The 12,623-nt window shown below is 43.8% G+C and overlaps 1 protein-coding gene across 3 annotated transcripts in view; it reads left to right on the top strand.

The window, feature by feature from the left end:
• The window catches only part of PPP4R4 (protein phosphatase 4 regulatory subunit 4), a 98,485-nt gene extending 86,151 nt beyond the window's left edge, over positions 1-12,334 (top strand). Inside the window, exon 27 of one of the 3 annotated variants that reach the window (XM_075029908.1) lies at positions 12,250-12,334. The gene's annotated coding sequence lies outside the window, so the exon portion shown is untranslated. Of the gene's footprint in view, positions 1-6,557; positions 7,027-12,249 lie in introns of those variants that run through there. The other 2 variants (XM_075029909.1, XM_075029907.1) reach the window with 2 other exon arrangements.
• Positions 12,335-12,623: the final 289 nt, after the last annotated feature.

Genomic DNA, 12,623 nt, shown 5'->3' with positions numbered 1-12,623 from the left:
CTCCAGAAATTCAATTCTCTGTCCAGATGACTGGACATTTTTTTTCTGCTTCCTAGTCTATATTTATTTGTGGCTAATTCAGCTGGATTTGAAATTCAAATGTCTTCTCATTACGTGGAAGAAATGTTGCATCTGATGTGGCCGAGCAAAGCTGGATTACTGCCATGTGCTTCTGAATCTGTGCATCTTCTGGAGACTGTGGTACTGTGGTTGTGGCCCAAGAAGACAATACAAGGAAAACCTGATGCACACAAAACCATACCCAGCTTTTGTGCTTAACAAAATTGGCAATGTTATTTGCAATGACAATAGCAACCAAGCCTCTTCCTAGCCGTCGCACCAGGACCCTGACACGCACGGTCACCACTGGAAGCCCTGCCAGAGTTAAGATAATGATATTGATATTTAATATTCAAAAGCTGAAGTCTTGTTTATAGATGGTAGTGGAAAGAAGGTTTTGAAGAAATCTTGAAGTCTTTGAATCTCTCAGTTAAATCTTTTCTGGGCCACAAAACCCACATCAATCCTATTTTATCTGGAAGAAAAGGGAGGCTGCTGTGAGATGTATTGGCTCTGTACAGAGATCTGAGGGTATTGTCTTCCTCTCTAGTTACTCAAAAGCCCTTGCTACTTTTTCCTGCTGGGTAACACCTTGCTGAGAGTATCCTCCACACACTATTGGGAGTAACGTATTCCTCCCACCAGCTACTATTTATATTGTCAGTCGCCCCTTGGATTCAACAGAGTTTTCTGATCAGTAAAACACCACACAGCATATGGGCAACACTCTGCCAAACTATACATATTCACAGAGTGATTTACTGCAAGAGGATTGCCGGTGTGACACACCGGCAAAATGGCACTTTTCCGCAGTTTAAGACAAAACCACCCCTGAGACCAGGACAAGCAAGGGCAGTACACGTGTATTGCTGCCCAGTTGCGTCTCTCCTGGGAGCTTGTGCCAGCACAGTGCTGAGGCTGGGCAATAGGCAACTGATCTGTCAGCGGTTGAGCTGAAGACCTTCTGTTCCCTAATAGGCAAGTGTTATTGGATGCATATACAACTCTGAAAAACTTGGCAGTGGTTATGTAGTCCAAGTTCTCACCAATCTGTTTGTCAAAGGCCCTGTGACTCTTGAGTACCTGGGGGTAGATACTGCAGAGGCAGGCTTGGCTGCTTGTTCCAAATATTCAGAGGATTTCTCTTATAAGCCCCTTTCATCCTTTTACAGTTCTTTTTTGTGGGGCTGGCAACACCTCTGCTTCACTGGCTGCTTTTCCTCTTACTTACTTTCCCCCTCTGGTTTAGGAAGCCTTCTGTGATTGGAGCAACCAGTCATCTTAATATTTGGTTTGTTTCGGACATAGGTTCCCTGTGCTAACTGTGGTTCCTTCCAATTACAAGCTCCGTGGTACACCGATAGTGCTTCTTAGGTAGTGCCTCTGTTTCACACGCCGTGCCCCATTTTAGCAATGTTTGTAACTTGACCACAGCTCACCTTCAGAGTGGGCTATGAGATATGATGGGCATGATTGCAGTACCAAGAGATCAGGTCCCAGGAAGGAAACTGGTGATTTAATTAAGTGTATCAGTACCAGGTTCCCAGTAAGACATTTTGTGGAACTGAGTTTCTTGCCTTGCTCAAACAAGGTAGTAACCAAATAGGTAAGTTTCACTCAAGGCCCTGCGAGTTTCTGTCCCCAGCTAGTGGCTGCCTATTTGGTTTCTCAAGGGCAGACACCCCTGTCTTGATGGAGCTAGCTAAGATCGGTCAGAAATACTGTGCAGGCTGGAGTCTGATGAGAAGAATCAAAGTAAAAAGTGTTAATTTAGGAAAATATTTGGGCTGACTATGGTCTAAACTCTTACTCGTTTCTTAGACTAAACAAAATACCAGTGTACCAGGAGTAGTGCAGGAGATAGAGATGCACAAGGATCTGTATTTTTTCTGAAGTCTCACTATGAAATTACTCATAACATATAAACTAACATGCTCTAACAGTTATAAAAAGGCTCTTTACAGAGTCTCTTGAACATACTTAGTTTGTCAGCGAGATGATTCATCAAGGCTGCTGCTTCTCTCACTCAAAGAGTGCACATTATAATTGAAATGAGCGGGATGCAAATGCCCTGGTGGCTCCACACCTACACTGTTTATAAGCGCGACCCTTTTCATAGTGAACTAGGCCTATGCAATTATTTATACAGGAGGATTTCTGTAGTGAAAGCCTCTTTGGAAGGTATGTATTCCTGCATCTCACCTGGGGTTACTGTACAAGATGGACAAAGCTGTAAAGCTGTAGTATTTCATAACATAGGGCTGAAGTATCTCATATTTTCGACTTCACAGTCAAGTGCTGTCTAGTTGTCCTTGAACAAACAAATAAAATTATAATCATCTGTTAATAGCACATCTCACTATGGAGGCTTTTATAGGGAATGCAAAAATGATGAAACACTGTGTGTCCAGAGAAGTACTATCAATTGTCAGTAACAGGTAAAACAATCATCCATGAGGCATGATGATAGTAGCATGAATCCTGCTTTATTCCAAGGGATGGAGTAAATGACGTTTTAAAGTCTCCCAGCCTTGTTTCCTATGATTCTCTGACTCACAGCAGGAACATTTTCATTCTCAATAATTTAGTTGGCCTGTGCTTTTACGTACAAGAATTCAAGAGCTGCAGCAGTGGTGGTTGGTGTTGCCTAGTCCCTCTGGAACCAGCAGGTGTCATCCGAACCTTTATTTCTCTGGTGGGAAGAAGGATAATTTTGTGTATTTGGACATGTGCCCTTCTCTGTGCCTTACTAAGTTTGCATCATGAGGCAGGACTTAAGCAGGCAGGAGACTCAAACTTAAAAAACTGGCACAGGAAGATATTTCTGTTCTCCTGGGAGGGCATCTCAAATTTTCTCTAGTAGATGTGAAATGCAAGTGCATTTCTGTTTTAAATTCCTGAAAAAAATCAACTCCAAAGGTAGGAATTGCAAAGTGTCTAAGAGATTGGTATGTCTAAGGGGAAAAAAACTTACTACTGCATCTTCAAAGTGGCAGAAAATATTGACATCAATGACTTCTGATCACCTGAACTTGGAATATGATGTATTTTCCCACTATTCCTTATCTAAATTCCATGTTTCCATGCACTGCACATGCATCTCGTTATTGCTGTGATAATCAAGTTGGGTTCCAGACTATCTTTGACTGTCTGGCCTGAAGCAATTACCTGATGTAATGAAGAAATCTCTGCACTTTGGCCTCTGTAAAAGACAACCAAAACATGCCCTCCTGCACTTGTGAAATGTGCTGAGGCTTACTGAGTACCAAATGAGTGCAAGTTAGTGTTACCCACATTGCCCAGAGTGGCTGTCAAAGAGCTCTGCATTGTGGGGTTGGAGGTTTTTGTTTGATTCATTTTTTCACTTTAAACATGGATATCAATACAGTAACCTGCTACAGGTCTGGTACTAGTTCTCATGGGTTGAGTGTGGGCTTCCTGTAGGCTGCATGTGGTGGGTATTCAAAAGCAATTCTTCTTCCTAGAGAAAGTATGTATCTACCGAGCTGTGCTTTCACAAAGTATTTAAACAGGGGTTAGTTTTAATACAGGACTTGCTGTCTTTATTTAAACTGCTTCAGCACTTTACCTGGTTTTCAATGAGACAAGTCAGTATCTGTATGCTTCTATTCATTTCTGCATGCTGGTCTTGGGATTTTTGAGATTTTTGAAGACGATATCTGAGTTTACCTGAAAATAATAAAACTAAAGTGGAGAACCCAAGGCAGATAAACAAATCTTTAAGAAGACATGAACATTTTCTTCAAATACCATATGAAGCGGTCACATGGCAACAGCATATTTGTTGTGAGTTTGAGTTAAAAGGCTAATAAATTACATGCCGCTACATACAAGAGACATCCATAATGGTCAGTCTCAAATGTAAGGCTAGAGACATTGGATACTTGTGTCTATCACTCAATTATATATATAATATTAATTTTTAAGAAACAGACATATTATACTAAAAATCCACTATTAGTTGAAAATTTGTAACTAATATTTCCATTGTTTCTTTCCCATAAGGAAAAACATTTAGTGAAATAGTTAAATGGACAGCAACCCCTGTCTATGAGATGTGTGGGAACTCAGATATGGTTTTCTTTATGTTTCATAAGAACATCGCATTTAATATGTGGGCAGTGCCAGATGTGAGGTGTTAATTATTCATTTCCTTGATTTAAGCACTAATGTCACTTAGCAACCTTACTCATCTTTGAAATGGAACTTTTTAAGGATGCACATACATTGCTAGTGAGAATAACATTTATATTAGAAAAATTATTTGGGAAACGGAGAAAATGCATGAATCTCACTCCTGATAGGAACCAGGTGAAAAGTTTATAGTTCTTTTGAGAGGTTTCCTTTAGACCACGGCAGCATTTGTTTGCTCTTCACAGTTCCTGATATTTTCTGGCTGAAGTGCCATCCAACTTTGCACCTGCAACTCAGTGAATTTTCAGCTTGGTTTTCTTAAGGAAATCCAGGTTATATTGTCTCTGTCTCTTGCCTTCTCTCCATTCTATTTTATGTATTTTGAAAGTATGCTCTTTTTGCATCCAATCTGACAAACTGATAAAGGTCTGAAACATACCGAATTCGTACAAATTTCAGGAAGTTGAATGACCTGATCTAGGACAGAGACACTTTTACAGCCTGCACTGTGGGAGGAGCTGATAAGCTTGTCTTTGCTAGACATCAGAGAATCCACACCAGAGGAATTATGGAAACCAGGTTCCACTGACTCCATAGGCCAGATAACTATTTATATATTAAAAAAAAAAAAGTGCATAGGTTTGCTTTTGGATATTTGTTTTTATGCTGGTAAGTTAGGCCCATCAGTGTGTTGGAGGTAAATGAAACCTTAATGCTCACTTGCTGGATAGCAAAGCGTAGTTGTTAGAGGTATGTTCACGCTGAGCAGTTTTTATATAAGTATCCACACCTAGAGAGAGGGTGATAGGACAGCTGAAAGGAGGGGAGAAGAAAAGGAGGACAATCAAGGTAGCAGGAAACTGAGACTTTATTGAACAGTGCTCAGAAATAGTAACCATCCTTGGAGACGCTCAAAACCTGGCCCAAGATTCATCAATCCATGAAGCATAACTGGCCATTCAAGGTCTGTTACTTGGCTAGTGACAGCATTTTGCCATGTGGTTGGCACTGGCAATGCAGTCTCTTTGGACTCTGACTCACGTGGAGTAGAAAGTTGTGTTCCCACAGGACTTGGACCGTGGGCCAGCTTAAAGCACCTTTACCGTCAGGGCCTCTGTGAAGATTCAGCTGTAGGTTAGTCTTGCTTTTCTGTGCTACAGCCATAAGCACAGTATCAGCACTGCTCTATATGCCTTTTCTTGGAACGATTCCCGGTCTCCTACAGTGAGGATTTTGTGCCAAACTGAAGAATTTAAAAGCCTGTAATACACTGTATTATATATTCCTTTAAAGAGAGTGGTGTCTCCAACGTGGGAGCAGTCTTACTTCAGATACTTCCTGGGTCTGTGGCCAGATCAGAATAAGTCCCTGAACACACTGAAGACATCCATCTTACCTCCCAGAAGGCCTCATCTAGCATCTTCAGTTGTTGCTTCTTAGTCATTTTTGATCGAAAGCACCTATTTTGCTCCCTGCATAATGAAACAATTTTTGGATCCCACTGAAGTCACTCCATACTGAATGATAGTAACCTTGGTCAGCAGCTGATTATAGAATGAATGTGAGATTTCTGCATCATATAATTTGCCTTTGATGGAGGTATTCATTTTTCTTTTTGGCATTGTAATAAGCATGGAAGCATTTGCATTGACAGGAGGTTTAAATTACAATTCACCACCCATTCTTCTTCAGTGATCAGTGGTGTCTTCAAGTTCCAGTCATTGTCCTTCTAAAGGACAGCCAGTCCTGTGGTCAGACTTCTTGTCAGCCAACATTTCTATTTAGCAGAAGGTAAAAGTAGGGTGAATATGGTATTTCAACTACATTTTATTGAGCAAGTGGCTATATTTAACAAGACTTTGCTCGCTCTGACCAACAGGAAAACAAGTGCTCTTGTGAACACCAGTGCAGTAATAGCATGAAACTGGGGACTCTGTATCAAGAGGGCGCTTTAGCATCGTGGTTCATACACTTGACATCCAAACTCGTATCTTCAGCTTGACCTTAGTTATCTTATAGCTTAGGCACATCATATCCATAATACACATTGGAAGATCTAAGCTTGGACACAAATATCTTCTGCAGTCCCTTTCTATAGTAAGAATATAGTCATTGGACCTACCTTGATACTTGTGGTAGGTCAGACTCAGTGATAATCCACCTTGCCTGTACTCCATACAGGTTGTACTGTGTAGGCAAATGTCTTTGCTTCTAACATGCTCCAGACATCAGGTCTCAATTCCTTCTTAGACTTGTATATGAGTAATGTGGACTGTATATGACAATGTGCTCAGATGCTCAGACTCCTGCTATTGTGTACCAGATCGAATTGTTCTTCCCAGGTAATGTGTAACATAATGGGCTACAGAAGAGGGACATCTGCTAGCAGACACATTGGAAGCACTAAAGAGAACATGAAAAATAGAGACCTGATGTTTTTCATCTGAAGAAAGAAAACTGTAAGATACAGACCATTACAGTATTAAAAAGAGGAAAATTAACAGTCTTTTCAGTGTGGGTATGTTTTACCATTGTATCAGTAAAATTTAACAGAAGTAGGGCTGTCTACATGAGGAAATAATGCAGTGGAACTGTGATGGGAAAATGTTACTAACTTAAATCTTTGTGTGGACTTTCATTCCAGCATAAGAGTGACTTCTTGGTTAAGTTTAAACTCTTTGCCAGGTGACAAATTTAAAAGGATGTCTTAGGCCAGAAAAAAAGTTTCTGTATAGAACGTTTTCACTCTAGAACTATATTGCTTTAGCCTAATCCTTTAGATCATAGCAGAACCTTTTTCTTGTGTGCATACAATCTTCATGTGAAGGTGGAATTATTCATCAAATACAATTTTGGAAATCAGTGCAACTGTTTCTGCCTTCTTGACCAAAATTCAACACGGGAAGACTTGCAAAACTCACAGCTTCCACTGCTAGCTAGCACCACAGGAGCAGATACATTGCCCACCCTGTGTCTGTGGGACTCCCATGCTTACTTGACTTACACAGCAGCTCTTACCCTAGGCGTGCCCAAACTGGCCATGGTGTGATGGAGTTTGAGTTCTCACTGTGAGCTGAGCCAGTGAGAGACACCCTGTAGGAGCAATTATACTGGTACGGCTGTGCCTATAGCAGTACAGCTCGTGTTGCTCAGGCGAAGTGGCATCAACAGTCTCCATATGAAGCAGTTGTATAATGGCATAACAGTATTACTTCACTGAGCAGGCTGTGGGTTTAACTGTCCTTGCGCAGGCAAGGACCAATCTAGTAATTAATTATGCACATGCTGCAGTTTATGTTGGTAACAGCACATGTAGTTCAAGTAGATGTGATAGATGCAGGTGTTGAGGCCAGTTTGCAGCATGATACTGAAAGGCTGCAAGTAAACAAGCTCTAACAGATGAGGTTGCAAAAGCAAAAGTTGAAGCCAGGCTGGAAATTTGGCCCTAAGCACTCATGAAAAGTAAATGCCTTTTCTCTTTTTTAGTTCTGCTGAAAATCAAAAATAAGCCATGCAATGGAGTCTTTGCCCAGAGTTTTATCTCCTAGTTTAAAATCAAGCTAATAGGGCATGGGGGTGGAAGAAGTATGCAAAGTCAGCATGCTCGCTGCAATGCAAACATGAAGGTTATCTTAAATATACCCTGAGAGACTGGAAAACAGAGATATAAGCTAGCTTCTCATAGAATCTCCACTGTGCATTGAGAGTGTCTTAGCCACAGTATCCTATAGTCATTTGGTTTAACTATAACAGCGGCTGACACTTCTGTGACCCCAAACATACAACAAAGATGAGTGTATGTGCATGTGCATTTGTGTGTGAATGTATCTGTAGGAAAGGAATACAATGACACTGAACATAGCTAAATGCCAGGACGTTGAGTAAACAGGCGCAGAGCTGGCAGGACCTGGGCTGTGTCCCTTTGCCCATTCGCCAGGGTTTGCTCAGCAATGGTTGCAAATTGCTGTCAGCCCAAGAGCCAATCCAGGGAAGGAAGGTGAGAAGAAAGCATGCCTTGGTGGAGCACAGCCCACCCATGGGGGCCCTGCTGGCTTTATCAAGCAGCACCAGCACTGCTCAGCGGTGGGGGGAAGCAGGCAGGAGGGAGCAGAGTCTTAAGCCCCACCATTCCTTCTGTAATCTCAACAGTAATGCATTTGAGCTGGGGAGAACCCTCTGTTAGAAGTGCTGTCATCACAGTCTCCCAGTAATCTCAAAAATGTCCAGATTTTGTGCTACCTTGTCGTACGGTCTTGGTCACTTCCCCATCTGCATAGTGTGTGAGACTCGCCTCTTCTTGAAATGCTTAACGAGCCATTGAGATATGGCGTGTGTTGGTAAACGTAACCAGCATTGGTTACAGTATGATGTGTGGTAGGCAGAACTAAGCTGAAACAAAATGTACTGGCTGTCTTGAAGTGTCTATTTTTGATTCTGCAATGATATGGTGATCCCATTTGTCAGATCCTAAAAGTGTGCGGTTTGCTCGCATCAGGTTAAAGGGGACATTTGGAAGTTGGTATTTCTTCTGCAGGGGAGATTGCGCTTCCAAATGTGGCAGCAAGCACACACTCCTGACTTCAGACTTCCAGCTTCATGGAAGTCTGTCCTTTCCCCTGCCGTCCCTGTCCGTGCTAGCCAGGGAAGGACAGCACAGGCAGGGGCACGGGGTGGATAACACCAGGGCTCTTGCACCACCATCAGTGGCTCTCCGCTTGGCGGTGAGGCTTGGAGCTGCAACCCTGTGGCTCCTTCCACCTGAGCTCAGCCCTCACCGTAGGGATACCCCCAGTTTCCCAACACAAGTGGCCTCGTACATAGCCAGGCTCGGCCCCAGCACCACCGGTCCTGGTGGCCATGGTCAGAAGCAGACCGAGCTAACCTCCCGTGCTAACCAGGGTGGCTTTTCTGCAGCCACCAGATTAAACACACCCTTTGTTTCTTGACCTTTGCATTTGTATTTCACTAAAATCGGGAATCATTAGCAAGGTTTCCTTCTGTGACCGGAGGAAGCCAACTTCACAAAGAAAAATGCATCCAAGATCTGCCTGTTTGGGAAGACTGCTGAGTCAGCCAGGCTTCCCTGACCAGTGCTGGTGGGCTACATGGGACAGCATCGCCCTCACCACCCAGCGTGACAGGCTGAGCTCATTTCCACTGCAAAGCCACTCCAGAAGTGTATCCTTTCTCCACTACTGTATGAGGAACTCAGGATGTATTTTGAGAATATATGACAAATAAATCCCTCTAGTATATATTGCTAAAGCTTTTGTTAAAGTGTTGGATATTATACAAATATTAAGTCACACTAGACTTTTACCTGTGGCCAAACATGTTACGTTAGTTAAACAGTTATCTCCCTCACTTTGAAGCCAGCTATTGCAACACACTAGGTAGTCTGATAATCCATCAGCTGCATCGTTTAGCAGGCAAATAGCTTCTCTGTGTAAAAAACCATAGCAAACCCAGGGTTATAAAATAGTGGATTGAACTAGATCAAGCTGTAACACGAGTGCTTCAAATTCATATGCTCAGAGAGCGATCACAAACACAACCAGATTCTCACACTGGTCTCCTACAACCAATAACCCGCACAACCACGTTTCCATCTGGCCTGCAACAAGCTGTCCTTAAAAATGCTGGCTGTCATCAGTGCCCCAACACCAACAAAACTGTATGTTTCAACATCAGTTCTGGTTAGAGGCTGGGCACTCTGGGAGCGGTGATTTTGACACACGTGAATGAGCACACAGGGATTTTGCCACAGTAACTTCTGTGTAGCTGTCACAGAAGAACAGCCACAGTCATTCACAGCTGGGAAGATTTGTTTTTAAATAGTTTTTCCATGTAACGGTGAAGAAAGCAACCTACTAGAATTTTTAGCTGTGATTTCACCTTGTCAGTGAGTAGAGGCACGCTGATGCCTTCAACTAATCTGTAGCTGACTGGCTCAGTTACTGAAGATAAGACAGAATAAATAATGATGAAATCTTACTTCTTATGGCTATCCAGGTAAAAAAGAAAAAGGTGGTTTTGGTCAAGTTGCTAAATATCTAGTGACTGAATAACAGAGTATCAGTATATCAGATAAGATAAGGAGGCAAAGGAAAAGGAGTCATACTGATGCCTGTTGTATTGCCTTCCTTGGTTTCCAGACTAAGGAAGCACTTTGAAATGCTGTCCATGGGGCAGGTCTCGTCTGACCACCTCAACAGAGTGGAGGGGAGCCTCTTACCCCCAGAGTGGTCACCCAGAAGGTCCCTGGGCTGTGGGTCACAGCCTCCTGCCTGGGGGTGTCCCCTTGCACCCAGAGGGAGTGGGGGCTGTCAGGGTCTCCTCTCTGCGGCCGCCCACATCTCGTCCCTCCATGATGTGGCCGGCCCTATGCCAGCCTTCCACTGGTCTTGCTGCCCAGCTGTGGGGAAGAGCTGGAAGTCCTGTGGTCCGCCACGTGGCAGGGGGCTGGATGGGAGGGCAGGCCAGGCAAAGGTCCTTGGGGGAGGATGGGGACCTGCCTGGCACCCAGGGCTGTCTCTTTGCCTTGAATCCCTCTTCCTCCTCCTGCATCAACTTTTGCCTTTTTTCTCATGTTGGTCCACAAGGTTTTAAGCGCTCAGCAGCTGGTAGAGCTCACTGACTGACTGCAAAAGGGTGTTTAAGGGGGGGATGTTTTCCTTCCAAACCATCTGTTCTTTATGTGCCATCACCTAGGCACTGGGAGAAGGGACCTCTGGGACACTTGTATCACTCTGTGAAGCTGATCTTGTGCTAAAACACTGCCTTTTGGCTAAACCCATGATGTACTCCTGCTCCAAATACCACAAAAGCTGGCATCCAGGGCAGCTTTACCACTCCCTTGCTGGACCCAATGTGGCCACATGTGAGCCTCTTGCATATTTCATGGGCTTCTGCTGCCCCTCCCTTCTCAGTAACCTCCAGGATCATCCTCCCATGGCTGGGGCACTGTGTGCACCACGTTCTCTGCTTCCCCGTGGGTGCTGGCATCCTCTGACTCACTGCTGGAAGGGGGATTTTGGTGCTGCAGCCTCCGTGCACCCTGGGGCTGCTCACCCGCTGCCTTCCTCTTTTGCCGAAGACAGGAGTTGGACAGGTCTGGTGTCACTGACACTTCATTGCAAGTGGTATGTCAGCTCTTGAGGTGTCCCTTGGCAGAGGGAAGAGAAGCTGTAGACAGTTGTGGGGTATCAGGTGCTGGTGCCTCCATGTTGAAAGCTCCCATTTCCACAGCCCTGGGGTCTTGCTCGGCATCTCTGACATCCTGCAGTAATTATGAAGATAGAGAGCAGGTGAGGTATTAGTCATGCTTGTTCACATCTGTGGTCTGCAACAGCCCCCACCTTGAGTCTCAGTCAGGGGAGCACTATGTTTTCTGGCAGCACTGTCTCTTCTCGAAAGGCCAGGGCTCTGGTCATGCTCCTCCTCCAAATCCACTCATTTCAGAGATTGCCTTGCACTATATGGGGTATTTTCATGTTGCATATAGGAAGCAAGAAAGCAATAGGGCTCTTCTGTCCTTTGGCAGGGGATTCACTTGCTGATATTACCAATTTTTTTGGCACACAAGTAACAGAGTAGGTGGCTTGAATTCCCACCAATTTCTTACACTCAAAATCCTGTTACGGTGAAAAAAACCCCATGCCTTGTATGCAAAGATGAGAATTTATCAGTAGTATATTTAAAATCTGAACAGTCTTACCCAAGAACTATTAGTCTGTTTACAATACTAAGACTTCCAGTTCAGATTATATATAGTTAAAATAAATACACACAAACTTTTATGATCTTTCCCCATTCTCTGGTGTTATGCTCACCTTTTCTCTGCCCCACTGGTTCCTTCGGTCAATGGCTTCAGCCCTAAGGGAAGGGGACTGCAGGACGGCCGCATCCTGCATCCTTGCTAGGAGGAATACGAGGGTGGTGGGTGCAACGTCTGTGCTTTGGGGTCTGCTTGGGGTCATTTTTATACATTTGCTCGCATGCTCTACCCCTTGCTCTTCCTTCATTGGTTCACAGGTCCACGTTACACCGGAGTTTACTACCTGTGCTGTGTTTTACATACACTGGGTACTCAATCTCTGTTCTCCTGGTTATCCCCCAAACTGGATTTACCCGGCTCCCAAGGCTGCAATCCTTTGATGACCAGTAACTGAACACTGCTGAGCTGTTTATAGCCCTGAGGCCTCCAGTATCATCCTGTGCCTGTACTCTCAAGTCCCCTGCTATCGTCCTGCCATGCCTGTACTCCCTCATTTTTCATTTTAGGGCCATAGACACTTCACTCTATGCAGAATAACTACTTGTTCTTAATATCTCCTAGTCACATAAATAGCTACATTTGTAACAATATGCAAATGTTCTCCCGTACAATCATATAAAGCTAAGGAAAA

Source organism: Buteo buteo, chromosome 6 (genome assembly GCF_964188355.1).
Source record: "Buteo buteo chromosome 6, bButBut1.hap1.1, whole genome shotgun sequence".
In the NCBI taxonomy this organism is placed as follows: Eukaryota; Metazoa; Chordata; class Aves; order Accipitriformes; family Accipitridae; genus Buteo; species Buteo buteo.
This window is presented reverse-complemented; position numbering and strand designations above follow the sequence as displayed.